This window comes from Rhineura floridana, chromosome 7 (assembly GCF_030035675.1).
Source record: "Rhineura floridana isolate rRhiFlo1 chromosome 7, rRhiFlo1.hap2, whole genome shotgun sequence".
Classification (NCBI taxonomy): Eukaryota; Metazoa; Chordata; class Lepidosauria; order Squamata; family Rhineuridae; genus Rhineura; species Rhineura floridana.
In genome coordinates this window covers 59886808-59913798 of record NC_084486.1, presented here as the reverse complement: position 1 = coordinate 59913798, position 26991 = coordinate 59886808, and the positions used below count along the sequence as shown (strand labels likewise).

Sequence of the window (26991 nt, the reverse complement as noted above, 5' to 3'; positions counted from 1 at the left end):
ATGTGAATCAGGCTCCAAACTTCCTGCTGACTTCCTTGGCGGGCTGCTAGGTCAAGGCGATGCCAAAATTTAATAAAATATGATGATCTTTTATTTTTCAATAAATTATTGTATTCTTTTTTTAATTTTAAAAGTTTGGCAACTGCCAATTCCGAATAGTGTAGCCTTGTAAAACGAGTTTGATAACAAAGTAACCAGACAGTGATGAAGTACTCATTGGAAATGTAGTTTTCTGCAAGGTCTGCTACAATATCAGTAACCTCTGGGAAAATTACATTTCTCTGAGATACTTTGGCTTTATGGCCAGATATGTTACTGTGCAACTCACCAGAGAGGGGATTGACCTTTCTCTCTTCCCTTCTTGTATGGCTTACTAAGTGGACTTGGGGTATGAATGGATGGGTTACATAAGTGGTGGGGATTTTTTTCCTGGAGACTAGTTCAGTAAGCATGCTCTAGTAGAAGAATCCAGAAAAGGACTATCAGTTCCAGAAGCAGCACTCAAGCAGAGTTGCACTTCAGAACATTACAAGGAATTCTGGGACACCTATCTTAGCCTGCACATCAGGTGTAGGGAACCTTTGGCCCTCCAAATGTTGCTGAACTACAACTGCCATCAACTTTAGCAACCATGGCCAGGGATGATGGGACTTGCAGATCAGCAACATCTGGAGGACCAAAGGTTCACCACACCTGATATACCTGGGGATCATTTCTTTGTGTTACCTTGCTTAAGCTTGCCTGATGACTCTTCTCCATGATGAAGCTGCTTTGAGGTTGTATTGAACCACTTTTCTTAATCATATGAAGTGGAACTAAGGGCAACTTCCCCATGAGTCTCAAATTAGCATGGACAGGGTGAGTCTTGCCCATGTGTTATAATGACCTTTTTTGCACTCTGTCTTTGGTGACAGGTTGCAGAGACATATTTTATTTTAGTATTTATTATATTTATACCTCATTTTTCCTCCAAGAAGCTTGCTGTGAGCTTTTTGGAGGAAAGATCAATGACTACTAATCATAATGGTTATTTTCTACTTTCAGTATTGGAGTTGTTATACCTTAATACACTGAATACTTGCAGCTGGGGATCAAGAATGGGCCTATTGCACTCATGTCCTGCTTAAAGGCTTCAAGTAGGTAATGGACTAGCCCCTGGGAGAACAGAATGTTTGACTAGATGAGCCTTTGGCCTGATCCAGTACGACCCTACTAGTCTTATGATAGAAATTCCAGTTGTACTGCTAAGGCTATGGTCGAGAGAAATCAAGAAGCAAGGAAAGATTGTCTGTTTTTAAAGCCAAGTAAGAAAGCTTTATGCATTGTTTGCATGTGTGTCTGTGTTGGAAAGTGACTTGAGTTGTGGATTTAAAAAGTCTACTTGTGCAGAAGGAATTATTTGCCCTCGATATGTAGAAATTCTATATAGTAACTGCATGGGTTGCCTTATTATCAAGCTGTTAAGTTCTTTTGTATGTCCTATAAACAGATTGGCCAGCAATGCTAGCGAGATCAATTTGTTCAGTTTTAAATTTTTTTTATAGAAAGCACACATCATGTTCCACATCAGGGTTACCTATTTAAGTGATTTTCAGCTACACATGTTCATGCTCTCTTTGCAGCTGGTGTAGATTGTGGCTACAGCACAGGCTTGATTACAGCTCTGTTCAAAGCTGTTATTGCAGCTTTATTGTAGGTCCTTCAAGAATGATTTGCTTTTGGGTTGTTTTGCCAATGCTCTAAATGAGATCAATGAAATCCTTAAATTCTGTACACATGATGTCCCCATAGAAGCCCCTTTGTGCAATTCTTCCAGCCTGTACAAGAACAGGCTTGTATAGATTTTGCTTTAACCATTTTCTTCTCTGTGGTCAGTCACTCCTCTCTAGATGGAATCAACACTATCACTTTAACCCTGTTCCTTACAAATAGCTTTGCCTTTATATCTGTTTCTTTTGCTTTCCTCCCCAAAAATCGCGCCCAGGGTCCAATAATGAATGGGAGTTCAATGAGGTGGGAAGAAGTACTTCACTTTCTCCTATACATTTGGTCCCAATGAAAATTGGCCCTCCACAATATTGGGCCTGGGGAAAAGGGAATTGATCACTTTGCCATAGAATATTATTTTGATTCCAGAAGTCTGGAACCATACATGCTATTCCATTTTCAGTTAAAGCAGAAGAGCAAAAATTGTGTGTTGCTAATTGGCGATGCCTGGAAGCACTCTATGTTTGCATTATATGTTGTATACTATTCACATAGTGGGCCTGCTGACCCACTGTGTACACTATTGGTGGATTTCAAGCAGTAAAGATGAAAAACCAAGAGTTGGGTCGCTCAACACATTCACGGTGATCCTGATGGCAAAATTGGCAGGAGGGCAATAACCTATGACTTAAGCCTTGCACACAAGATGTGCAACCTGTGCTGTGCCACCAGAGGTTCCTAGTGCAAATGCACTATTTCCCAAGGGATTTCAATTCTGTGTAGGTACTCCAGGTCAGATCTACATTCATTTATGTGGTTGCTTTATATATTTCATAGATGTCAGAATAGTTATTTTTTAAAAGTAACAGAGAAAAATACAGGTGTAAAAAACCCTGTTTATTAGCATGCAAATTGTTGGACTTTTATGTGTCTAGTTTCTTTCATAATCTCTTTCATATTCTCATATTAATACTGTTCATCTTTCTCCCCACCAATCCATAAGTCATGGTCACTCCTGTGTCATGGTCAGACCACTACCTGGTAAACATGGACTTCTCGTTGCCATGCCCCCTCCGCAGGGGCGAAGGACCTATTAAAATGGTCCGCCCCAGGCACCTGATGGATCCGGATGGATGCCTGACTGCGCTTGGGGAATTGGAACCTGCCGAAGGTCGCCCGGTCGAAACCCTGGTGAAGGAGTGGAACGTGGGGATCACCAGGGCATTAGACCGGGTGGCTCCGAAACGTCCTCTCCCCCTGAATAGAACTCAGCTAGCACCATGGTATACACCGCGGTTGCGTAGTCTGAGACAGGAGGTGAGACGACTAGAGCGCCGGTGGCGGAAATCTCGCTCCGAAGATGTCCGGACACAGGTTAGAGCAGCAGTAGCTGCCTACCAAGTGGCAATAAAGGCAGGAAAGAAGGCTTTCTTTGCTGCCTCTATTGCGTCTGCGGAATGCTGTCCCAGGAGGCTGTTCCACGTGGTCCGAAGCCTGGTCGGTCCAGTTGCTCAGGAACCCATGGAACAGTCAAAGGCCTCCTGTGACTTATTAGCAAAGCACTTCGCTGATAAAATCGAACACTTACGGAGCTCGATCCCGTGCGCCGTGGACACAGTGGATGAACCAGAGTTGGCCAGTTGCATGCCGGTAAATTGGAGTCGGTTTCGGCTTCTCCCTTCTGAGGAAGTGGACAAGGTGCTTTAATCTGTGAAGCCAACCACTTGTCTTACTGATCCTTGCCCTTCGTGGCTCCTTATGAGCTGCAGAGAGAAATTGGGCGAGGGGATCAAAGCGGTGGTAAACGCATCCTTGAAAGAGGGTGTGATGCCATCAGTCTTCAAGGAGGCAATTGTAAAGCCCATCTTAAAGAAGCCCTCCTTGGATCCCCAAATGTTCAATAACTTCCGCCCAATTTCGAACCTGCCATTTTTGGGCAAGGTCATTGAGCGAGTGGTGGCCAACCAGTTGTCAGCACACTTGGATGAAACGGATTACTTGGATCCATACCAATCGGGTTTCAGGACTGGTCACGGAACTGAAACAGCCTTGGTCGCTCTGGTAGATGATTTGAGGAGGGCATTAGACAGGGGAGAATTCACCTTTCTTGTCCTCCTCGATCTCTCAGCGGCTTTTGATACTGTCGACCACAGTATCCTTTTACTTCGCCTGGAGGGATTGGGAATTGGAGGCACTGTATTACAGTGGTTCCATTCCTTTCTCTCCAGCAGGTACCAACAGGTAGCGTTGGGAGAAGAGGTTTCAGACCCTTGGCCTCTCAATTGTGGTGTGCCACAGGGCTCTATTCTCTCTCCCATGCTATTTAACATATATATGAAACCGCTGGGGACAATCATCAGGAGATTTGGGCTGCAGTGTCATCAATATGCGGATGACACTCAGCTCTATCTCTCGTTTAAATCTTCACCAGAGTCGGCTGTGGAGACCTTGTCCAAGTGCCTGGAATCGGTGAGTGGATGGATGGGAAGGAACAAGCTGAAGCTGAATCCTGATAAGACCGAGGTACTACTTGTGGGGGACAAAGGAGGGTTGGGCGATATTGACCTGAAGTTCAATGGGGTGAGTCTACCCCTGAAGGACCAGGTCCGCAGCCTTGGGGTTGTGCTTGATTCCAGGCTGTCCATGGAGGCTCAGATTTCGGCAGTGAGCCGGGCAGCCTGGTATCAACTACACCTCATACGAAGGCTGCAACCCTACCTTCCTGATCACCAGCTCCCACTAGTGGTACACGCCCTGGTCACCTCTCGTTTGGACTACTGTAATGCGCTCTACGTGGGGTTACCCTTGAAAACGGTTCGGAAATTACAACTTATACAAAATGTGGCGGCTCGATTACTTACGAATAGTCGCTGCCGGGATCACATCACACCAGTGTTGTTCGATCTACACTGGCTTCCAGTTGTTTTCCGAGCCCAATTCAAGGTGTTGGTATTGACCTTTAAATCCCTACACGGTTTCGGCCCAGTTTATCTCACGGAGCGCCTTCAACGCCACCAATTATGCCGCCCGACAAGATCGGCCACACAGGGCCTTCTCTCAATCCCGCCAACAAAAACAGCCAGATTGGCGGGTACTAGAGAGAGGGCATTCTCAGTGGCGGCCCCCACTCTTTGGAACTCCCTCCCACAAGATCTCTGGCACGCCTCTTCCCTAAATGTATTTCGGAAAGCCTTAAAGACCTGGCTCTTTCAACAGTCCTTCGGGGTTTCTGGGGAGGGTTAACTGCTGTAACTGTAATGCCTCCTGCCCTCTTTTAATACTGTTGTTGCAGATTTATTGATTTTACACTGTTTTATATTGTATCACTGTATTTTATTAATTGTATTTTAATGATTTTGTACGTCGCCTAGAGTGGCCATTGGCCAGATAGGCGACACAGAAATTAAATTTATTATTTATTATTTATTATTATTATTATTATTATTATTATAAGGGACATGTTAATTTTAAAAAAGCCATGCAAGCCTATGTATTTGACATCCCAGCTTGTTTATGTACCTTTTGAACTCTTGTTTTTTATTGTTTTTGCTTGATTTTGTGAAGATTAAGTATTGTGCAGTTTTAGAAACTTGTACTTATAGCATAAGGTTGCTGCTGTGTTTGTAAAACTTACAAAACATTACTACACAGTGGAGTTGCAGATACCACAAAATGTAGTGGTCTTGGGAAATGCTCTTAGTAAAGGGAACCAATGCTTAGGCCACAGTGCTGTGTATTATTTTTGGGTGATCAGTCTACAGTACAGGTGAAATAGAAATACTCTTGTGTAGTCCTTTTATAGCTGATGGAAAAATGTTTGTAGGAGGAAAACAAAAAAGAGAAGGCAGAGACTGATAATTTGAATAGTTTGTTCTAGTGAGAATACATTATTACTTTTTTTAAAAAAAATATACTACTGAAGAGAAAGAAAAGCCAGTGAAATAACATTCATTTTCTATCTGCTTGATAGTAGTGCAAAGCACTCAAATGCAGCTTCAACATATATAAAAAATACTATGTAGAGCATACTAGAATATGGACTGAATGCACTTAATGCACCCACCTTGCTGAAGCTAAACATGTCTGGGTATGTTCAGTGTCTGGATAGGTAACTGCCTGGGAACCACATGTATGCTGCACTGGGCTTCATGACTGAAGAAAGGCAGAATATAAACGTGATAAAATAAGTAGCCTATACAATATCCTGGCCCCAACAGTAGTACTTAACTTTTTCAGGCCCATGGCCACCTTTAACCCAAATGTACATTTGTTGACTTGCATCTTAATTTTTTATCATATATTTGTATGGTGGTGATGCTGCTGATGTGACCCACCTTAGGTCAGGGTTTGACTGTTTCACCTCTTGACTCTACAGTTGAAGACCAAAGCGTTAAGATTTAAGAGTAATCTCATGTTGGAAAATGGGGTTGCGGGAGATTTAGTTGAAGAGGTTTTGCTTTACTTAACTCTGTTGCACTGCGAATCAGGATGTGCATTATAAATCTTAGCCTCTGTGATTATGATCCTATGAAATTAAGCTCAAATTTCCACATTTGAGACGAATAGGACTGAAAAGTGCAGAACTTTGGCTGGGTGTGTGCTTAATTTGTGGAGAGGAAGCTCATGAAAAATGTATTCAGTGAGTGGTCAACCATCAGTCATGTCATCCTTGTCAGTTTCCCCCAAATGGGAATTGTATGTATGGCAAAAGGGAGACCTTTAAATGGATAATACACTGTACATAAAAAGAACTGGTTGCTATAGAGCAAGTGTGCTCCGCAGCCCTGATAAAGGCATACAGTAGCTCTTTGTTAGAGCTGGTTTCCAAGCCAATTCTTTTGCTGTTGAGAAAGCAGGCAAAGTCATGTGACTTCTTCCTGACTTTGAGTAAACAATTTCCCACCTTTTTTTGCTTTTGCACAGACCCCTGGTTTTTCCTTCTTTAATTCTTTACTGACAATATGTCTTGTTCAAACATCTACTTGCATTTCAAGGGGTTAAATGCTCTCTGGCAAGCAAGCAATATAATTCCTTATTCTGCAGCTGGCTGAGGAAATGTTGCTGGCACAAACTGCAGCTGTTTGCAGAAAATGTCCCTCTGACAATTGGCTTAAATGAAAGGGAGAGCCTGGGGGAATTGTTGGAGCAGACTTTTGCTCTGCAGTGGTTGTTACAAGTCTCCAGATCTTGGTCAACTTTAAGGAGAGATAAAAGTTAAACTACCCTCCTTTTCTCATTCATTTCTGCAAAACCAAGGGTTGGGTTGTAGAAAAGACGTTCACATTTTTTGACTTTTCAGTTGACTTGCATTTTGCTTTGTTGCTTAAGTTCTATTTGTTTTGCTGAGACTGAGGGTAGAAGACATATTTGCAGTTGTGCTGGCTTCAGTGTGTCTCCAGCTCTGTTTTCTGACGTCAGAGAGACACTGTGCTAGTCAAAACGCTGTCTCTTTTTACTCCAAAACCTGGAGAAATGCAGCTCCAGTGCATTTCTCCGTGAAATCAGCTTTACCTGAAATCAAAACTGTTCAGTAGATCAACTTGTTGCCACTCCATGGTGTGTCCAATGAAACCGCTTTGCTGTAGGTTGGGCAGAGACAGTGATTGCCCGAACACTTTGCTGTGGGTGGTCCTAAAAGGTTTGATATTAGCAGCGGGGAAGGAGGATATGTCCAGCCATGGGCAAGCATGTTTTAAACACGTTTTAAATGGAAACCAGAGAAAATGGTCTGGCTGCTTTTGAAACGCCTAATGTGCCTGCAGCCTGACTTTACGTAAGTGGTAATCTGTGGTACTGTTGATTGGAATGGTCAATAATATAGCTTAGCTAATTGAGTTCACCACAGTACTGTAGTTATGCTTGCCTAAAGATGAACTCATTACAAAATCCTGTCTTTTCCAGTAGTTGGGGTGAAGAAATGCTTGTAACAGTGGGAGGCTTGTTCTATTGGACACTCTTTGTTTTTGAAGTATGAACTAGTTGGGACCTAGCACAGTTGCTATACTTAACCGCAACTGATTCTAGTGAAGCAGTATACTCTTCTTCTAGACAGGAAACATTTATTTGTTTAGATCCTAGGAGCATTTAGTTGTACGCAAGATTTAGCAATTCTACCTTGAGTCGGGGGTCTCCCCTATTTCAATTTCTATAGCTACAAAAGGTAATTTTAAATTCATCTGACTTCCTTTAATCCCCAAACCCTTTCATTATTTATTATTAGACTGAGGCACTTGGAGACTGAAAGGTTTGAGAAAATTTCTGTAAGCTGCTCTGAGACCACAGGATAGTGAGATATAAATCTAATAATAAAGTTGCTTTGATCCTTATGTAGAACAGTTTGCAAAATACCATTTGCAGTTTGCATACCATATAGAATCATAGAACTTTAGAGCTTGAAAGGATGTTGGAGTTCATCTAGTCCATTCCCTTGCTCAGTGCAGGGATCTTGCAGTTACAGCAACCCTGACAGGAGGCCATCCAACCTTTAATTCTGACAGCGAGGACAGTAAAAGTGACTGACCTCAACCTCAAGTGGTTGAGGGAGTGAGTAGCCTGCGGCTATTTATTATTGTATTTATTTATATGCTGTATTGTATGTTGCTCAGAGTGGCTGGGTAACCAGCCAGATGAGCATCTAACAAATTGAACAAATAAATAAATAATTAAATGCCTCCAAGGAAGGAGAGCCCCAGCATCTTACATTACAGTCAATTTGGCTGTCCAATCAATCCATTAGCAAATTTCTCTTAGCTTTTAGCTAAAAATCTTCATCCTTGCAATTTCCACCCATTAATTCTGGCCCTGCCCTCTGGAGCAGCAATTTGCTGCATCTTCTATGTGACACCTTTAGGTATTTGAAGATAGCTGTAATTTACTCTCACTCTTAGTCTTCATCAGTATTTTTACTTTATTTGTCTTTTTATTACTACTTGCCTGTGAGCAAGGCTGCTTTTAAAATAATTGGTAATGGCCCCCTTTTCCTTTCAGTAAAACCATTTCTTAACATTTGTTATACACATTTGTTATAGTACAAGTAACTTCTTCAAAACAGAATTCAGTGGGCACTAAAAGAGAAATTCTATTAGTTCATCAAATGCAAGATTATACAAATTATCTAACATACTAGATATTCTGTATAATGAAAAATTACAAATAATTCTATTTCATTTTTTACATTTGTGCTTTTATTGTGGTGACTGACTCGTAGCATATTTAGCTTGACATTGACCTATCCACTATCACTTATTTCAGGCATCATTGACTACTGTTGAATCCAATTCTAGTGGTCACACAACTGCAAACCCATTTAAAGTGTCAATTTGGCAGTGAGTGGCTGAGATAAGCCTTTAGCAAGGTGTATTGATTTCTTGTTCTGATCTTGTCACCTGTGTCTTGCACCTGCTGGGTTGTCAACACCATTCAGTGTGGCATTTTAAAAGTTTGTGTCTAAAAGAGCTAGGTTGCTTGCTACTACTGTGTGTTGTTTTAGGCTATCATTCTTTGGGCAGTCCATCACCAGTCCTGGATCTGTGGAATCCTCCCAGAAAGGAAGTTGTTGGCCCTTTTTATAAACTCATTCAGGCTTGCAGCCATGCTTTTTGCTATCAATATTAAATTGTGTGGAACAGAATTTTGTTATATGCTGTACTAGAGATATGCTGCTTGTTATGGTTTCTGTTCTGTGGTTATGACTATAGGCGTTAAGTGATTATTGTGAAATAATGAGTCCTTTTCCTTTGTAAAGTTAATTCTGTATAGTATTTACAGCTCCACAAACAAGGACTTGTATCAGTTCAACTTCTGAAAATTCAGAAGGATGATGCTGGGTTTTTTTGTTCATTTTATTTAAAGGATTTATAATCCATCTTTCAACTTTTAAATAAATTATTATGATTTAATCTCTATTTGCTTTAAGACATTATGTTACATGGCAAACAGTAAATTGCTTCATAGGTTTGCAATGACATCACATATTTTTAATCAGGGACCAAATTAAGCTGAATTTCTATGTATTAGGAGATGCCACTTTGTGTGTGGAGCATTCTTTTCTTCCATTTCATTTGTAAGCCCCATGGCTTACCTCTGCTAGATTGTTAAAATAGGCAGGACCACAAAGAAAGTATAATGAGCTGGAGGAAACATAACTAGGATTGATGTGATGGATAGTCAGTTCCTTTAACTCCTGCAGCACGGAATGACACCCAGACAGGTGAAAAGATTTCTAAAAATGGTGAGGATTGGATTGAACATAAAATGTTGTTTGATAATTCCTGCAAAAAGCTATAGCTTGTGGTCTGTTGTCCCACTGCGGTTTTAGAATATATCTGTGGGTTATTATTAGTAGTAGAAATATTGCTGCTATTGTTTGCAGAAGGCTTTTTATTTGGTCAGGATCTTGAGTACTGCTCTGAGTTCATTTCTTACTATTTGAGCTATGAATGAAGAGTGATATTTGCAGTAGACTGCAGAAAAAAAACCTCAAGATATACATTCTAGCAATTTACATTATGTACAAATTTAAACTTTGCATGTGAAAATGCCCTGTACGTAAAATACTTTAGCAAAAGTCAATTATGATTTATGGAGACGTTTGAATCAGTGACCTCCAATAGCATCTGTCATGAACCACCCTGTTCAGATCTTGTAAGTTCAGGTCTGTGGCTTGTTTTAATGAATCAATCCATCTCTTGTTTGGCCTTCCTCTTTTTCTACTCCCTTCTGTTTTTCCAGCATGATTGTCTTTTCTAGTGAATCATGTCTTCTCATGATGTGTCCAAAGTATGATAACCTCAGTTTCATCATTTTAGCTTCTAGTGATAGTTCTGGTTTAATTTGTTCTAACACCCAATTATTTGTCTTCTTCGCAGTCCATGGTGTCCGCAGATCTCTCCTCCAACACCACATTTCAAATGGAAATTGATTGATTTTTCTTTTATCTGCTTTTTTCACTGTCCAACTTTCACATCCATACATAGAGATTGGGAATACCATGGTCTGAATGATCCTGCCTTTAGTGTTCAGTGATACATCTTTGCATTTGAGGACCTCTTCTAGTTCTCTCATAGCTGCCCTCCCAGTCCTAGCCTTCCTCTCATTTCTTGACTATTATCTCCATTTTGGTTAATGACTGTGCCAAGGTAGTGGTAATCCATGACAAGTTCAGTGTCCTCATTGTCAACTGTAAAGTTCCATAAATCTTCTGTTGTCATTACTTTAGTCTTCTTGATGTTCAGCTGTAGTCCTGCTTTTGTGCTTTCCTCTTTAACTTTCATCAGCATTCATTCCAAATCACACAGGTTTCTGCTAAGTGTATGGTATCATATGCATATCTTAAATTATTGATGTTTCTCCCTCCAATTTTCACACCTCCTTCATCTTGGTCCAATCCCGCTTTCTGTATGACATGTTCTGCATATAGATTAAAAAAATAGGCTGATAAAATGCACTCCTGTCTCACATCCTTTCTGATTGGGAACCAATTGGTTTCTCCATATTCTGTCCTTACATTAGCCTTTTGTCCAGAATATAGGTTGCACATCAGGATAATTAGATGCTGTGGCAACCAGGGCTGTGGAGTCGGAGTCGTGGAGTCGGAGTTGCAGTCGAGAGCAATTTTGGGTGGAGTCAGAGTCGGAGTTGGTAGAAATGTTCTGACTCCGATTCCGACTCCGACTCCTTCATAAATGGCAAATGTATATTAACTAATAATAACAAATTTACTGTAGTAAAATGGTAGCACAAGGCATTTCATCACCACCACATGAATCCAGAGCTTGGAAAAGTTACTTTTTTGAACTACAACTCCCATGAGCTGAGGCTGATGGGAGTTGTAGTTTAAAAAAGTAACTTTTCCAAGCTCTGGATTCATGTGGTGGTGATGAAATGCGTTGTGCTACCATTTTACTACAGTAAATTTGTTATTACTAGTTAATATACATTTGCCATTTATGAAGGAGTCGGAGTCAGACAGTAGAAAAATAGAGGATTCGGAGTCAAAGGTCTGGCGTACCGACTCCACAGCCCTGGTGGCAACCCCATTTCTTTTAAAGCATTCCATAGTTTTTCATGGTCTACACGAGCCTTTGAACTAGTGGGCCACCAGATGTTGTTGGACCACAGCTCCCATCAGCCTCAGCCAGCATTGCCAATGGTCAGGAAAGATGGAAATTGTGGTCCAACAACATCTGGTGGCCCACTAGTTGGGAAACGCTGGTCCACACAATCAAAAGGCTTTGCTGTAATCTATAAAGCACAGGGTGATTTTCTACTGAAATTCCTTGCTCCGTTCCATTATCCAACATATGTTTGCTTGGACGTTTGGCATTTCTCGCTCCATATATGGTAAGAGCCTTTGTTGTAGAATGTTGAGCATTACTTTACTTGCATGGGATATTAAGGCAATAGTTCAATAATTACTGTCTCTGCCTTCACTCCATAGTTCTTCTGGTTCTCTTGTCAACTAAGTTTAAAGCCTCAAATTTGTTCCTGATTTGATCTTTATATTCTTCTGCAATGTGATTTAAATTGAATTTTGGCATTATGATTGCTTTATTATGAAAGAAAATAACTCCTCTTTTTTTTAAAAAAAAAGGGGGGGAAGAGAGAGGCAAGGCAGACCTTGTAGCAGTAGCTGTGATATACCTAGATTCCAGTAAAACCTTTCACTGTCACATGTCTTTTTTCATAAACGAGTTACAGAAATGTGAAGTAGATTTTCTACCATAAAATGCTTGTGCAACTGCCTTAAGAATGATTCTGCTTAGAGTTCCCTCTCTTGACAATTTTAAAACCAACCTGTTTGGGTCCTGTGTAGACTTGCTCAGGCATGCTGTCCTTAGTTGTGTCTCTCATGGGCAACTTCCTAGTATTCCGTCTCTGGCGTAGAGGCTAGTGTATGATGACAGGCACTGTTATCTGTGTTTCCTGAATGAGGTTGAAGATTGTACTGGAGTTTTGTTTACTTTGCATACCACATTATTTTATATAGAGCAAATATATCCCACGTTTAATCATAAAACCATACTACCAACACATATTGGTATCATTCTCACTTTCTCAGTTCTGATTTGGTTAGGAAATTAAACTTATATCAGTATCCTCACTTCCCTCCCCCCCCCCACTAATCCCCATTGTAAAAAAAGACCTCTGTATACATGACAATAATCCCCAGGCATTTGAGCCATTTGTTATGTACCTTCAAGTTGATTACGATTCAACCCTGTGAATCAGATATGAGCCATAGAATCGTAGAATTGAAAGGGGCCTATAAGACCATTGAGCCCAACCCCTCGCTCAATGCAGGAATCCAACTTAAAGCATACCCAACAGGTGGCTGTCCAGCTGCCTCTCCAATGCCTCCAGTGTTGGAGAGCCCACCACCTCCCTAGGTAATTGGTTCCGTTGTCATACCACTCTATAAAGTCACTATCAAGAGTACCTTTGTCTTGTCTGGATTGAGTTTAAATTTAATCCAGACAAGAATGATGGTTTTTTTGGTCATTCATTTATCCAGGGAGATGGTGTTCAGCCTGTCTTAGATGAGATTGCAAGACTTGAAGGAGGGGACAGTGTTGTTGGATCTGGCCTTATCCTGGGATAACCACATGGCGTCTGTGGCATGAAGTATCTTCTAACAACTGAGGCTGGTGTGGCAATTGCCATATCCCTTCCCAAGGAGAATTGGATATTCTGCCTTCTGTTTTGGGACTGTTTCGTGAAAAAAACAAAACAGCTTTGCTGAGCTGTATGCTTCAAGCCATATCTCTCACGAGTTGGCTTAAAAAAAGATTTTTAATTAAAATCCCATTGCAGAGTGCTCTAGATCAATGTTCCCAATTCATCAAAGGTCAGCACAGGAAGTGGCTGACAGCTCCTATCAGAATACTGTTTTGTTTATTGTATTTAAGGAGTTATCGGTCGCATAGGCAGTCTGCTGTAATGAGCGTCAGCATCATACTGCCATGAACTTAGTAGCATGCTTTCTCATAGTCTTGTAGATTGAGTGTTGAATCAGAATTGGGCATAGTTGTATGTGGGCTTGGGAATGGCAATATAGTGTTGCAGCAGTGCAGAAACAAGTTGCACTGCTCTGTACAGTTACTAAACATTAGTGTCACTAAATGTGGGTTGTGATTTGGAGATGAAAGGCTTACGGATGCCTCAATTTATTTAGAGAAGCATATCACGTGAGTTAATTTATGGATAAGTAGGTGGTATTTGTGGACTCCAGAGCAAAGTTTCTAAAGACACTCAAATTTACGTATGCTGTAAATTGAGCTGAATTCCCACTTCATTGGTCCTTAATTGTTTTTCAGTGGCTCAGAGTAAAATGAACCACATCTGCAATCCTGTACACATTTTTTGTTATGTGCCTTCAAGTCGATTACGATTTATGGCGACCCTATGAATCAGCAACCTCCAAGAGCATCTGTCATGAACCACCCTGTTCAGATCTTGTAAGTTCAGGTCTGTGGCTTCCTTTATGGAATCAATCCATCTCTTGTTTGGCCTTCCTCTTTTTCAACTTCCTGCTGTTTTTCCCAGCATTATTGTCTTTTCTAGTGAATCATGTCTTCTCATGATGTGTCCAAAGTATGATAACCTCAGTTTCATCATTTTAGCTTCTAGTGGCAGTTCTGGTTTAATTTGTTCTAACACCCAATTATTTGTCTTTTTCGCAGTCCATGGTATGCGCAAAGCTCTCCTCCAACACCACGTTTGTCTCACACCCTTTCCGATGGGGAACCAATCGGTTTCTCCATAGTCTGTCCTTACAGTAGCCTCTTGTCCAGAGTATAGGTTGCGCATCAGGACAATCAGATGCTGTGGCACCCCCATTTCTTTTAAAGCATTCCATAGTTTTTCATGATCTACGCAGTCAAAGGTTTTGCTGTAGTCTATAAAGCACAAGGTGATTTTCTTCTGAAATTCCTTGCTCCGTTGCATTATCCAATGTAGGCTTGCAATATGATCTCTGGTGCCTCTTCCCTTTCTAAATCCAGCTTGGACGTCTGGCATTTCTCGCTCCATATATGGTAAGAGCCTTTGTTGTAGAATCTTGAGCATTACTTTATTTGCATGGGATATTAAGGCAATAGTTCGATAATTCCTGCATTCTCTGGGATCCCCTTTCTTTGGAATTGGGATATATATTGAACGCTTGCAGTCTGTGGGCCATTGTTTAGTTTTCCATATTTGTTGACAATTTTTTGTCAAAATGTGGACAGATTCAGTCTCAGTAGCTTGTAGCAACTCTATTGGTATGCCATCTATTCCTGGTGATTTGTTTCTTCCAAGTATTTTAAGAGCAGCTTTCACCTCACATTCTAAAATTTCTGGTTCTTCATCATATGGTTCCTCTGTGAATGAATCTGTTATCCTGGCTTCTCTTTTATAGAGTTCTTCAGTGTATTGCTTCCATCTTCCTTTTATTTCATTTTATTCACATTTACCTGGGAGTAATTCCCAATGAAAGTGAAAGTTACTTCTTAGTAGCTGTGTTAAGGATTGCACTGTAAGCCCCCTTTATACAGCAGTCTGGGTATGGTAATGAATTTTTAAAACAAAGTTGACCTATTGTTTCATTTAAAAATTCTCTGTGGTGGATAAGCAGCGTTTAATTTTTTAAATATAAATAAAATAAGCAGTTGGCAGAGAAGGCATGTGTTAATCTCTCCTAGATGCTTGCTTACAAGTGGCTTGTCAAATAAATTTGGCTTAGGGTTGGGCAGTATTGTTCCTCTTAGCATAGAATTTTGTCTAAGCATTTTGTCCCCAGTGCTACTGTTCATTTGTTCCAGTGTATTAACATTTTATTTGCTGAATACCCATTTTTAAAATGCTATGTTTTAATATTAGGTTTTTATTTGTATGGGGAAAAGAGATTGCATTTAAAATTGAGAATACTTACTTCTAATGATGTTAGTGCCAGCAAAATGGCAACATACCTGAAGTATCTATGGCTTGTATCAGGGTTTCTAACCTGTGGCTCTCTAGATGATGCTGGACTACAATTCTCATCATCTGGACCATTGGCTATGCTGGCTGGGGCTGATGGGAGTCGGTATCAAACAGCATCTGGAGGGTCATAGGTCTGATTCTCATGGTTTGCATGATGGATTGCTGAAGTATATGGTAAACTGAGGATGCAGCCTGTACATGGTATTGGCCTAAGTACCCATAAACTCATTGGGGCTTACTAGGCATTTATAGAATTGCACATTAAATCAGTTTTATTTTTGCGACTTTTCAGTTGCAACATTTTAATCTCCTACCATGTACAGTTTCCCATGTGCTCTAACTCTCATGTCTCCTGTTTCCCCCTTTCTCTCCTCAATATGCAAACATTTAGGCCATTTCTTGCAAACTTTTTTCTTCTGAAATTTGCAGAGAAGTATGTGTAATAAGGAAGTGAGTCAGCTGAAAATGCATCTGTAGCAATTTCGTGTGTGTTCTATACATGTCCCAAGAAGAGTGGGTGTTTTTTTTTTCTTTTTTGAAAGAAAGTACCGTTTCAAATGTTAATTTACTGCTATGTTGGCAAGGGCATGCTTCTCATGAAATTGCCTGAGATGATCAGAGAAAAGAATTGAAGAAAGTAACTGGAGAAAATGCTGATGTAGCTTTTTAAAAACTGTTAAGGATATGAAGATGAATATTGTCAAAAACTATGATGGTTTTTTGGGGGTATTTTGGTCTTCCCAGTATGTGCCTTGGGAATGTCTTCTCCGCAACCAAATTTGTGTGCCTTGTTTGTTGTTTAATTTTCATTTGAATATTCTGATTAATAAAGAAAGCCAAATCTGTTTCTAATCTGTGGAACAACTGTTTTATTGATTGTGTTTCACTTAGCAAGCCAAAATGAACTGATGTATCAGTAGTGGACTGGATGTAGAGTACCAAACTGAGATTTAATCAGTAGTGGACTGGGTGTAAGCTACCGAACTGAGACAAGACACTAGAGCTGTTGGTCCTTAGATTAGAATGAATTGTGTTTGGACAGGATTGAATTTCCTTCTGAAGAATTAGGTTTTGAGCTTCATTGTACTCCTGGATTCAGTTCTATTCCTGGGCAGTCAGTAGGTAACTGTGGTTGTTGCTGTTACGTGCCTTCAAGTTGATTTTGATTTATGGCGCCCCTATGAACCAATGACTTCCAGTAGCATCTGTTATGAACCACCCTGTTCATATCTTGTAAGTTCAGGTCTGTGGCTTCCTTGATGGAATCAATCCATCTCTTGTTTGGTCTTCCTCCTTTTCTACTTCCTTCTGTTTTGCCTAGCATTATTGTCGTTTCCAGTGAAGCATGAAACCTATGTCCTCACTGTGGGAGGCTGTGTGGATCCAGAATTGGCCTCCACAGTCACTTACAGACCCACTGTTAAAGACCTTATCTTGGAAGACAATCTTACTCAGCTACGAGTGATCGCCAACGAATGAATGAATTTGTTCTAACATCAAATTACTTGTCTTTTTTGTAGTCCATGGTATGCGCAAAGCTCTCCTCCAACACCACATTTCAAATGAGTTAATTTTTCTCTTATCAGCTTTTTTCACTGTACAACTTTCACATCCATACATAGAGATCGGGAATACTATGGTCTGAATGATCCTGCCTTTAGTGTTCAGTGATACATCTTTGCATTTGAGGACCTTTTCTAGTTCTCTCAAAGGTGCCCTCCCCAGTCCTAGCCTTCTTCTGATTTCTTGACTATTATCTCCATTTTGGTTAATGACTGTGCCGAGGTATTGATAATCCTTGACAAGTTCAATGTCCTCATTGTCAACTGTAAAGTTCCATAAATCTTCTGTTGTCATTAATTACTTTAGTCTTTTTGACGTTCAGCTATAGTCCTGCTTTTGTGCTTTCCTCTTTAATTTTCATCAGCATTCGTTTCAAATCATTACTGGTTTCTGCTAGTAGTATGGTATCGTCTGCATATCTTAAATTATTGATATTTCTCTCTCCAGTTTTCACACCTCCTTCATCTTGCTCCAGTCCTGCTTTCCATATGATCTGCATATAGATTAAACAAATAGGGTGATAAAATACACTCCTGTCTCACACCCTTTCCAATGGGGAACCAATTGGTTTCTCCATATTCTGTCCTTACAGTAGCCTCTTGTCCAGAGTATAGGTTGCGCATCAGAACAATCAGATGCTGTGGCACCCCCATTTCTTTTAAAGCATTCCATAGTTTTTCATGATCTACAAAGTCAAAGTTTTTGCTGTAATCTATAAAGCACAGGCAGATTTTCTTGGTCTGTGCCATTAACCAGTGTATGTTTGCAATATAATCTCTGGTACCTCTTCCCTTTCTAAATTCAGCTTGGATGTCTGGCATTTCTCACTCCATATATGGTGAGAACCTTTGTTGCAGAACCTTGAGCATTACTTCACTTACATGAGATATTAAGGCAATAGTTTGATAATTACTGCATTCCCTGGGATCCCCTTTCTTTGGAATTGGAATGTATGTTGAACGCTTCCAATCTGTGGGCCATAGTTTAGTTTTCCATATTTGCTGACAAATTTTTGTCAAAACTTGGATAGATTCAGTCTCAGTAGCTTGAAGCAATGATGTTGGTATGCCATCTGTTCCTGGTGATTTATTTCATCCTAGTATTTTAAGAGCAGCTTTCACCTCACATTCTAAAATTTCTGATTCTTCATCATACGGTTCCTCTGTGAATGAATCTGGCAACCCTGCATCTCTTTTTGGGGGGTTCTTCAGTGTATTGCTTCCATCTTCCTTTTATTTCAGTCAGTCAGTGTGTTCCCCTGTTCATTATTCAACATCCCTGCTCTTGGTTTAAATTTCCCTTTAATTTCTCTACTCTTTTGGAATAGGGCTCTTGTTCTACCCTTTTTGTTGTCCTCTTCTATTTCTATACAATAACCATTGTAATAGTTTTCGTTGTCCCTACTTACTAGTTGCTATATTATTGCATTTAGGGTTCTAACCGTGTTTGTATCTCCTTTTGCTTTTGCTTTCCTTCTCTCTTTAACAATTTTAAGAGTTTCTTCAGTCATCCATTGAGGTCTTTCTCTCTTTTTAACGAGAGGTATTGTCTTTTTGCATTCTGTCTCTGACTTCACTCCATAGTTCTGGTTCTCTGTCAACTAAGTTTAAAGCCTCAAATGTGTTCCTTATTTGATCTTTATATTCTTCTGTGAAGTTATTTAAATTGTATTTTGGCATTATGATTGCTTTGTTCTTCTTTAGCTTTACTCTGATTTTAGATATTACCAGTTCATGATCCTGGTCTTGTTTTCACAGAAAGTGTACATCTTCTGCTACCAATTATATAATCAATTTGATTCATGTATTGACCATTTGGTGATGTCCACGTGTACAGTCTTTTCGGTTGCTCAAAAAATGTGTTTGCAAGAAACAAATTATTGGCTTCACAGAATTTGATAAACCTTTCTCCTGCCTCATTTCTATTTCCTAAGCCCCATTTTCCCACAATGTCTAGTTCTTCTCTGTTCCCTATTTTTGCATTCCAGTCCCCCATGAATATCAGAATATCTTGTTTCTTCCTGTACTTAAAATGTCTCCAATTCCACTTCTTCTATGTTTGTCGTTGTAGCATAGACTTGGATGATGGTTAATAGGTTTCCTGTTAAATCTCATGGATATCAGTCGCTCAGACTTTGCGTTATAGCTCCCAATTGCTTTTGCTACATCACTTCTCACTGTTAAAGCAACTCCGTTTCTTCTTAATTTATCATTTATGGCATAAAATATTTTCCAGTTGCCTGATTGAAAATGTCCCATTCCTGTCCATTTTATTTCACTCACACCAATTATTGTAATTTGGTGTGTTCCATTTCTTGCTTGACAATTTCTAACTTTCCCTGGTTTACGCTTCTCACATTCCATGTTCCTATTGTTACATTGTAGAATTCCAGACTCTCCTTTCACATCTGTGCACAACAGCCTCTAGGCTGCCATTCAGCTTTGTCCCAGTGGCATCATTAGTCACAGCCATACTCGTACTTGTTTGTTGTTCTTCCCTGGTAGCTCCCTGAGTGCCATCTGACCTGGGGGTTTCATATTCCAGCACTATCTCATGTTGCATTTGTTGCATATGCTCAGAGGCACATGTTACCAAATTCTTCCAAGCTACACAGGAAGTGGATTGGACTGTGAAAGACCAACCCAAATTGTATTTGCATTTTTATACATTTGTAGGGCCGTACAATATCTCAGAGAGGAGGTGAAGTCTATGCTCCCGTGGTGCTTTCACTATAGGTTCCCAACTTCCCTGCTTTTAAAAGTTTGATAAAAATATCTGTTGGCTATAGGTATGTTCTTAAATCAGAGGTTGTTTTTATTTGCCTGTTAGTGAATAGATAGATGTTTTTCATAAAACCAAAACTGATTGAAGGGAGTGTGTCCAAAATGTAATACCCTTCTCAAAGGACATTAGTGATTACAGCCCAGATAATGACAAACCAGAGGAGTGTAGGCACAAGATGAAAATATAAATTATTGCTCTGAACCATAGTTTGCACTTTACATTATCCAAGCACTATACAAATATTAACCATTACCTTCAAAGAACCCTTGAGAACTCTGCTCCCCTGGTGCATTCACTACAGCTGCCCAATTTCCCTGCTTTTAAAAGTTTGATAGAAATATCTGTTGGCCATAGGTACGTTCTTAACCGCAAGGTTTTTTTTGTCTGTTAGTGAATAACAGCAATAAGCATTACAATAGAACTTTACAATTATAGAACAGAATATTACAATTATAATGCGTGGTCCATTAAGAGTTGACCAATGTTAATTTTATTAAATTAATTGAAAAACAGCCATGCCTTTTTTTTAACTTTTAAACTGCAGAAGATGAAGGTCAGAGCATGGGGCAAGATCAGTAATAGGATTACAGTACTCTGTGAACATGGCTGATTTTAAATTAATTTTAATAAATTATGAGACTACTGACAGAAAAAAGTCCAACCGGGATCTGGATTTTTTTCTCTTTTTTTTACACCTTGAACTTTAGATTCTCAACTTAGAGTCAGTAACCAAGTGTTTCTGAGTTCAGGACTATATATTTTGTAATACTTTGTTCTAAAATGAGCTTATGGGAAGCAGTAGAATGTCACGGGGGTATTTTCAATCTAACTTTGTGGAATGTGAAAAATCCATGCTGGCTATAGTATACAGCCACTCTTGTGGCTGAATAATTCTTGATTTTTTAGGAGAGGGATATCCATGTGACTAATCTCAAAAGGAGGAAGGGGCAGCAAATGGGAAAAGATTGCAGAGAAACAGGATTGGGAAAAGGTTATCATAAATATAATCTGTTGGAAGGTGGTGGAGGAAGAGATTTCTAGCCTGTCAAAATGGCCTTTTTTAACTTCAATATCTAAAGTATTATTATTATTATTGTTAGGTCCTAACCCAACACGCAAGCCGTCACTGTCTCCTCAGCTCACGTACACCCGGGAAGGTGCGGAGTTGAGTGCAATTACCCACTACCAGAGGCCAGGAATAAACACAACACAATATTTATCTTTGCAAAGGGGACCCAATACCTTCAAGCAAGTTGCCTTTCAGAAGTGGGAACCCCATTTATTGAAAAGACAAAGATTATATAGTTTCTCTCAGATAATAAAAGCAGGGGATCATACGTCACAAATAGCATAAAATATTGCCAGTCATAGTAACATCTAAGGAATAGAATTGGGGTGCTCGAGATAAGAATGAACAGGAACATTCAATCTTTTACTAGACACAGTAACACTATAGATATGGAAAGAGGGGTACTTTAGAATAACAAAGTAAGGCACATCTTAGTTCCTGAGAAGAGGGGCTCACACAGATATGCCTACAAGAACATCTATGAGGAGAGATACCATCTATTGCATACGGACGTTGTCGCTGCTGCCGGGGGGCGTGCCGCTGTCGGGGATTCTGTTGCCGCGGCCCGCGCCGCCACCGTTGCTGCTGTCGGCCCGCTTGCATGCGGGCGTTGTCACTGCTGCCATGGGGCGTGCTGCTGCGGGGGACTCTGCGCCGCGGCCCGCGCCGCCGTTGTCGCTGCTTGCCCGCTTGCGCGCGGGGCGTTTTCGCCGCTGCTGGGACCGTGTTGCTGCCGGGGACTTCGTCGCTGCGGCTCGTGTTGCGGCCATCGCCGCCGCCGGTTGCGGGCGTTTTCATCGTCGCCGAGGACCGTGCCGCTGCCCAGGATATTACCACTGCGGCTCCACTGCCTTCACCGCTTCTCTGCTCGTGTGTGGGCGCTGTTGTCGCTGCTTGGGGCTGTGTTGCTGTCCTGGTGCCATCGCTGGCGGCTCGTTCTTGGCTGGGGGGCCCGAGACTGCCATTGTTGTTTGAAGAGGACTAATTAATTTTAACGTTGTTTGTTCGGTGTGTGTGTGCGTTACTGTTGGGTGAATGATTGTATGATTGCTTGTCTGTGTGAGTTTGTGTATTTTTAACATGTGCCTGGGAGAAAAGATTCCATCCTTCGTGGGGGGGCTTTCGGGGGCCCCAATTAACGTAGTGACGGGTAATGGGAGGTATGGCATTAGGAGGAGAACAGGCCAGGTAAGGGGAACTCGTCCCAGACAAATTGTGTCTGTGCCTTGTTCCGGTTCTCCTCATACCCACAGGTTTGTTGGTTGTCCTATCAGCCAGCTCTCGGATCTCCAAGTGCTGCTTTTGAATGCCAGGTCGGTACATAATAAAACCTCACTTGTCCATGATTTAATTCTGGAGGAGGGTGCCGACCTGGCATGTATAACCGAAACCTGGGTGGCTGATCAGGGAGGAGTTGCTCTTTCCCAGCTTTGTCCACCCGGGTATTTGGTTCAGCACTGTGGTAGATCTGAGGGCCGGGGAGGGGGGGTCGCTGTGGTCTATAGGAGTTCTTTCCCTCTCGCCAAGCACCCTGTCCAGATGGCGACTGGTCTGGAATGTCTCCACCTTGTATTGGGCCAGGGAGACAGACTAGGAATACTGTTGGTGTACCGTCCACCTTGCTGCCCAACAGCTTCCTTAGCTGAGCTGACAGAGATAGTCTCGGAGGTGCTCTTGAGATCCCCTAGACTTTTGGTACTGGGGGATTTCAACGTCCATGCCGAGGCTGTCTTATCTGGGGCAGCTCAGGACTTCATTGCCTCCATGACAACAATGGGGCTGTCTCAATTTTCTACCGGCCCAACGCATGTGTCGGGACATACTCTTGATTTGATCTTCGCCACTGGACATGGAGATGGTGATCTGGCGGTGGGGTGTTTTTCATCTACCCCATTGTCATGGACAGATCACCGCTTGCTGAGATTTAGACTTACAGCGGCTCTTTCCCTCTGCAAAGGTGGAGGATCTATTAAGTTGATCCGCTCCCGGAGCCGGATGGATCCCGCAGGTTTTCAGAGGGCTCTGGGAGATTTTCCGGCTGATAGGACTGGTGCTCCTGTCGAGGCCCTGGCCACACTGTGGAATACGGAAATGACCCGGGCTATTGACACGATCGCACCCGCGCGTCCTCTCCGCTGTAGAGCTCATACAGCTCCGTGGTATACCCCGGAGCTGAGAGCGATGAAACATGAGAGGAGAAGGCTGGAGTGCAGATGGAGGAAAACTCCCAGTGGATACAATCATGCCTTGGTAAGTGCCACCGATAAGTTGTATACAAAAGCGGTAAGGACAGCAAAGAAGCTTTATTTTGCTGCCTCTATTAGATCATCCTTATGCCGCCCAGCGGAGCTTTTTAAAGTCGTGCGTGGGCTCTTACACTCTGGCCCCCATGATACTACGGAAACATCGGAAGCCCGCTGCAACGAAATTGCTGGACACTTTCAAGATAAGATCGCATGTATCCGCAGGGATCTTGACTCCGATGTTGCGACAGATGAATCCATTGAAGTGTCCGGAGCACGGCCTTGTCCTTCATTATTGGATGAGTTTCAGTTGGTGCAGCTCGAGGAAGTGGACAAGGTGCTTGGAATGGTTTGGGCAACCACGTCTGTTCTGGATCCTTGCCCATCTTGGCTAGTGAAAGCTAGCAGGGCTGGGACCACCGGTTGGGCCAAGGAAGTGGTTAATGCCTCCTTGAGGGAGGGAGTAGTCCCTGGTAGCCTCAAGGAGGCAGTAGTGAGACCTCTTTTAAAGAAACCCTCCTTGGACCCAGATAACTTGAACAACTATAGACCGGTGGCGAATGTCCCTTTTCTGGGCAAGGTTTTGGAACGGGTGGTTGCCGGCCAGCTCCAGGCGCTCTTGGATGAAACCGATTATCTAGATCCGTTTCAATCCGGTTTTAGGCCCGGTTTTGGCACCGAAACAGCCTTGGTCGCCCTGTATGATGACCTTTGTCAGGAGAGGGACAGGGGGAGTGTGACTCTGTTGATTCTCCTTGATCTCTCAGCGGCGTTTGATACCATCGACCATGGTATCCTTCTGGGGAGACTCGCGGAGTTGGGTGTCGGGGGCACTGCTTGGCAGTGGTTCCGCTCCTACTTAGCGGACTGTCACCAGAAGGTAGTGCTTGGGGAACATCACTCGACACCATGGACTCTCCATTGTGGAGTTCCTCAGGGGTCGGTCTTGTCCCCCATGCTTTTCAACATCTACATGCAGCCGCTGGGTGCGGTCATCCGGAGTTTTGGAGTGCGTTGCCATCAATATGCTGATGACACGCAGCTCTATTTCTCCTTTTCATCTTCTTCAGGTGAGTCTGTTGATGTGCTGAACCGTTGCCTGACCGCAATAATGGACTGGATGAGAGCTAATAAACTGAGACTCAATCCAGACAAGACCGAGACACTGCTGGTGAACGCCTTCCCTGCTCAGATGGTGGATGTTCACCCTGTTCTGGATGGGGTTACACTCCCCCTGAAAGAACAGGTACGTAGTTTGGGGTTCTTTTCGATTCTTCCTTGTCTCTCGAGGCCCAAGTGGCCTCGGTGGCATGGAATGCATTTTACCATCTTCGTCTGGTAGCCCAACTACGCCCCTATCTGGACAGGGACGACCTCGCCTCCATGCTCTGGTAACTTCAAGATTGGATTACTGTAATGTGCTCTACGTAGGGCTGCCCTTGAAGACAGTTCGGAAGCTTCAGCTGGTGCAGAACGCGGCTGCCAGACTATTGACGAGGACCAGTCGGTCTTCGCATATAACACCTATTTTGGCGCGTCTGCACTGGCTCCCTATTTGCTTCCGGGCGAGATTCAAGGTGCTGGTTTTGACCTATAAAGCCTTACACGGCGTGGGACCTCAATACCTTGTGGAACACCTCTCTCGCTATGAACCTACCCGTTCACTTCGTTCAGAATCTAAGGCCCTCCTCCGGGTACCAGCTCATCGGGAAGCCCGGAGGGTGGTTACTAGATCCAGGGCCTTTTCTGTGGTGGCCCCTGAGTTGTGGAACAGCCTCCCTGAAGAGGTACGCCTGGCGCCTACACTTCTATCTTTCCGGCGCCAGGTAAAGACCTTTTTATGCTCCCAGGCATTTTAATCTTTTAATTTTCTTAATCTTTCTACTTTTAACATGTATCCTTCTTAATTTGTGTTGTATTTCGTTTTTGTTGTCCTTTCTGTTGTTTGTTTGTACATGTTTTTGTGATTTTTTACTATGATATATTGTATTTTATCTTGTTTGTTCACCGCCCTGAGAGCTATTCTGCTAAGGGCGGTATATAAATTGAAATAATAAATAAATAAATATGCGACCTTGAGATAAGCGCTCCAGACTTTAGCAAAACAAAAGACAGATAGTGTGGGAAGAAGAACAGTTTCAGGCAAGATCATTAAACTAGGAACGTATCCATTTTACATTTACAAGGAGATACGTGTCAAGGCCTATAAGCACACAAATTAAACCAAGGAATGTCTTTGTACTACATGATGGCTACTTATAGAGGCCATTCAAATACTATGCATAAAGATATATGATCAGGAAGGCACAATCCAGCTTGAATAGGCTTTTATTCACAGAGCCACTGGAAGGTTGAAAGTAGGTCACCAGGAAATAAACCGATATTTAATTTATATCAAACACTTATTATTTCCAAACCTAACATTATTATTATTATTATTATTATTATTATTATTATTATTATTATTATTATTATTATTATTATTATTATTTACATTTGTATACTGCCCCATAGCTGAAGCTCTCTGGGCGGTTTACAACAATTAAAAGCATTACAAACAAATATACAAATTTAAAAACACTTAAAAAACAATTAAAAAAGACATTAATCAGAATAACTCTAGTAAGAAAGGATTGTGGCATAAGAAACCTCTAAATATCTTTGATCATTATCAATTTTTCATTTGAAACAGATTCTTTGGGGGGGTGTATGTGTATTTGAGTTTTATTGAAAGTAATGAACCTTGATTTTTTTTCAGGGAAATAACTTATTCTAGAAAATTTGTTTTTTTAATGCTAGGTATAATAAAATGTTACGTTTTGAATTAATTTGCCTAAATAGATTTTATTGCTATCACAGTACCTTATTGCTTGCATAAATATGTCTTATTTCTGATTTGTGCTGTTTTCATAACTGAAAAGCACTGAACATGATTTCATGCTTGCATAAAGCACACATGGGCTGGAGTAGGTTGCCTCTCCCCATGCTGCTCAGCTGATTGGTGGTAAAGAGCGGGGAGATGTCTTTCTCCATGCACAACTGCAGCAGGATGGATAATGTTTTGGCTCCACCCACCAGCACAAAAGTGTAGCCCCTGAGGGAATGTAGTTTCCAAGGGAGAAAAAGTTTCACAGGCCTTATCTAGAAATTCTCCTGGTTTAGAAAATGCTATTCTAACAGAGGCAACTGCCCCCAAACTACGAAGGGGTTAGCCTGAGATGCTCTTTGGGGGAAGGGAATCTTGACCGCTGAGAAGTCTGCTGATCAGTTATCAAGCTTCAGATTGTGGGACCATTCATAGTCCTTGAATGAGCCTCTCTTTGAGGAACATGTGGGAGGAGTTGCTGCTTCAGACATCCATGATTCAATCCATAACTGTTTTGTGATTATTGGTATTATTTTGTAAAAAGTAGTATTATAAATAAAATAATTTTTATAAGCCTGACTTCAGTGCATATTTTTCATATATTCAATGAATTTTGTGGCAAAAACTGTACTTTCAGTGTCATAGGCCCAATTCATGTATGCAGTCAAAGAGGGCTTACTATACAGAGAGAGTATCTTCACCTATGCCAACAAGATAATGCTGAACTGTTATTTTATTTTAAATCTTCTAATTACTTGGTGGTTTTCTTTTGGCAGTGTTTTTTATGCTAAAGCATGACT

The 26991-nt window shown here is 41.4% G+C and overlaps 1 protein-coding gene across 2 annotated transcripts in view; it reads left to right on the top strand.

Annotated features, from left to right (window-relative positions):
• DOCK1 (dedicator of cytokinesis 1) overlaps positions 1-26991 on the top strand; it is a 702192-nt gene that overhangs the window by 46437 nt on the left and 628764 nt on the right. The gene's annotated exons all lie outside the window — the stretch shown is intronic.